At 42.9% G+C, this 3638-nt stretch overlaps 1 long non-coding RNA gene across 1 annotated transcript; it reads left to right on the top strand.

Moving 5' to 3' along the window:
• The first annotated feature begins 2666 nt into the window (after window positions 1-2666).
• On the top strand, window positions 2667-3380 carry LOC120433416. The gene is made up of 3 exons (XR_005608541.1): window positions 2667-2973; window positions 3059-3096; window positions 3227-3380. It is a non-coding gene; the product is annotated as an uncharacterized LOC120433416 (long non-coding RNA).
• Window positions 3381-3638: the final 258 nt, after the last annotated feature.

The raw sequence follows: 3638 nt of genomic DNA, 5'->3' as shown, positions 1-3638 counted from the left end.
GTTGTAGAAAGACAAGCTATTTTTCCCCAAGTCCCTGATTAAAGGAGTCCCTTACAATTAGCAGAAGTTGTGCTGAATATATGAAGTTTTGTGATAATATAAAAAAATGACAGCTACATAAAGCAAAAGACAGATCTGGATCTCAGAAGGCTAACATGACATGAACTGCTGTACAGATATATGAGTATTGATCCATGTTTGGTGTAGAAATGACAGTTGTACTGGCATCTAAGAACCGTGTTAGCTGGAGTCACACATTAATCCCCACAGGAACTGATAAAACAGGCTCAACTGTTGGTGTTGGTTTGGTTCAGCTCATTAAACATTCGACTTTGTATATTTTGTGTCACCTGTTATGACTTAGCTGTGAAAGCTGAGGTTCAAGAATGAGTTTTAAGATTTTCAAGGTTCCTGGTAATGAATTGTGATGTGAATATATTTCGTCTGTTTTGTCTGTCTCAGGCTGTGAAATATATTTCTTTTTCTTTCAGAATTAAAAAAAATGCAACTTTGATTTTTTGACTCGTTTCAGTCGGCGCGACTTTGAAAGTGATGCATTTCATTTCATGGAAGCCAAAAAAACTCCAATAAGTTAATCGCTGATGATGATGATAACCAACCAACCAAAAACAATCTAACACTGAAGCTGATGAAAAAGGTGATTCATTAAAATCACTCAGAATTTGGAAGCTAAAAAGATCAGGCTCCAACACTTTAAAATAAAAGCTTTGAGTTGTTCTAACTGTGTAAGCAAACTTATGGAAGCAGAGTGAATTAATCCTTCCCTGAATAATCATCCATTTAAAAGTGTTTAATTATCACCTGGCAGAGCATCTGTTTGGGTGTTAAAGCAAAAGCAGGAGCACTCTGAAATGTTTCTTGGAGTGTGAACTTGTGCCTGAGGTTTTAACTTGAGTGTGCTAACAGCTTAGCCCCGACTGCAGTCTCTTTTAACGAGAGCGTTAACATCTCAGTGTGAAAAGCGCTCATTAAAAAAACATTGTGTTTATTCTGTTCTAATATTGCAGTAGAACACTTGTGCTGCACAAACTGACAAGGAAATAATTGAGAATAAAATAACCTTTAATTAGCCGGAAAGTGCAATAAAAGTGGTGCTCATAAATCTCTGTTTGAGTGGCAAAATAACAGGGAGTTAAAGGCCATTAGAAGTAAACATGTTGCACAGAAACATACACTATATCAGAATGAAAGCGGAATTAAATCCACAGGAGTTCCTGTTTGTGACGATGTGGTGGAAGTGCAACCTTCCGACACGCTGTAATGACAGCCGTGACGATCCTGTGATGTGAAATGTGCCATGTGAAGAGATACAGCTTCTACTCCAGAACTCCAAAACAATAACACCCAGTGATAATCCATTTATTTCTTTTTTTTAATGCAAAATTATTCGCTCATGAAGTCGGCACACGCACCAGACTTCCTGATCCTGGACCAGCACACTGTGTATGGCATTCCCGGAGAACAAGTCAGTGTAAAGTCTTCTGTAAAATAACATGGAAAGCACTGCAGGTTCACAGGAACTAATGAAGTGAATCTCGCCACTTGCCTGCGTCAAGGGAGGTTACATCTCTCCCCCTGGAGAGAAAAACTATTCATACTCTTAAGGCTGAACTCTCCTTCTGCTGCACACTCACTTTAGCAGCGTCCTTTCAGCCATGGAAACACAAGTCACCAAAAGTCTCTGGATGCAGGACTTTCCGACCATGCAGGCAGTCACATCGCCCAGAGGAAATCCCGCCGAATGAACTCTGACCCCGCAGAGGTCGCAGACGGTCCAACGGACCTCAGTGGACAACTCTACAATTTGTTTAATGTGAAGTTGTTAAAGAGACAGCGCAGTGATGCCGCCTGCTGAGCCACCATCGGTGAGATAATCTGATTGAAGAGAATATTTTGGGGAATGTGACCTGTGGATGGAAACTGAGTCATTCCCTCAGGTTTTATTATGTGTTTACTATTGGGTCAGTTTATTGTTACTGCCAGTAATGTGTAGGACTAGAGCCAAACAGGTGAGCAACAGAAAATTCACTCCCTGTAGAGTTCTTATGAAGGTAGAAGCTATCCATACATGAAGTTGGACATTTTAACATGGGAGCCTATGGGGACCGACTCACTTTCAAAGCCAGCTTCTAGTGGATATTAGAGGAACTGCAGTTTTTGGTGCTTCACTTGCTTGGCTTTAACAGTTAGTGATACAAGGCAGCAATAAACCTGCACAGGCCAGCTGGTACTCATTTATTCTGAATGCATTTACACTTAAACACTGATCAGACTTTAAGAGAGCAGCTGAAATGTCTCAGTTTCATCATACAAGCATGATTATCAGCTTGAATAAAGGCCAACACGTAGTTGCCTGGTTACCCACTGTCATGATCCTGGGCCATTCTTGGTTCTCGTGTATTTTTGTATTTCTTTATTTAGGCCATGGTTCCTGGGTTGCTCTGTTAAGTTGTTTCTTATTTGATTTCCCCTTGTGGCTTTTACCCCCTGTGTGCCCCTCTGTGTATCTGTGAGCCCTCGTCTCCCCTCCTTGTGTTTTATTCCATGTTTTCCCCAGCCCGTTATGTCTGTGCTCTCTCTCCTCCTGTCTGAACCTCTGTACTTCCTGTTTTACTTTGACAGTCTCCCGTCAGTGTTGCGTTTTCTCCTGCCTTGTCTTGTTATGATTATCAGTGTCACCTGTGTTCCTCGTGTGCTCCCACTTCCCTCGTTAACCCTCTGTGTATTTATGTCTGCGTCTCTTTCAGTTCGTTGTCGCGTTCTCCCTCATACATGGCCGTGTGTTTCCCCGTGCAATATGTTTAGTTTCCAGTTTAGTTTGTATGGTCTTCCTGTCCAGCAATAAAGCTGCGTTCTGAGTTCATTCCTGCCTCCGCGAGCTTGCGTTTGGGTCCACTCCCTGCCTGCCACACAGCCGGTTCATGACAACCCACATTCAGAGGTTTTACACCTGTACGAGCTCAAAGACAAACATCTTCAGCCCGACACCTGGAAGAAAAACATCTCGGTCTGCATCTATCTCTGTTTTATATTTCAGTTGTGGCAGCAGAATGGCGAGAAAAGTTCTTCTGACAGGTAACCTACTTTTATTTGCTCAGGTGTGCACATACATACCTGCATATATATATTTATATACACGCACACAGTGCAGCGTGGGATTAAATCGGAATCCAGTGATCCTTTTTGATTCTGTGGATGACTACAGGCAATAGAGTGAGGAGAGGAAGGCCTGCATTATCCAAACACTGCTCTGTGATATCTTATGCATGGGAAATGAAATGTGCTCATGCAGCGGAGTGGACTGGTAGCGCTACATTACTTCTGCTCCTCCACTCATACATTTGCTCACCGCCGTCCGGCTGCTGCTGAATATAAATGGGAAATTTGGATGGAGCCGTCGCGGTTGCCGCTACTTCTGTGAGGTACTTGTTAAGTTAGCTTTTCATTCTAAGTGTTTCTGTCTGCATTCGGGCGGCCAATATTTTTTTATCCCGAGTCCGTTTCCTGTCGTATGTGGCGCGGTTGCTTCGCAGGGCGGATGCAGTCTATTGTGAATGTGGAGGTGTGGTGTGGTGGCCAGAAATGACAATCAGCACGGCGACCCCGTTCTATTGTGC

The sequence above is a fragment of the Oreochromis aureus genome, linkage group 16, assembly GCF_013358895.1.
Source record: "Oreochromis aureus strain Israel breed Guangdong linkage group 16, ZZ_aureus, whole genome shotgun sequence".
Taxonomy (NCBI): Eukaryota; Metazoa; Chordata; class Actinopteri; order Cichliformes; family Cichlidae; genus Oreochromis; species Oreochromis aureus.
This window is presented reverse-complemented; position numbering and strand designations above follow the sequence as displayed.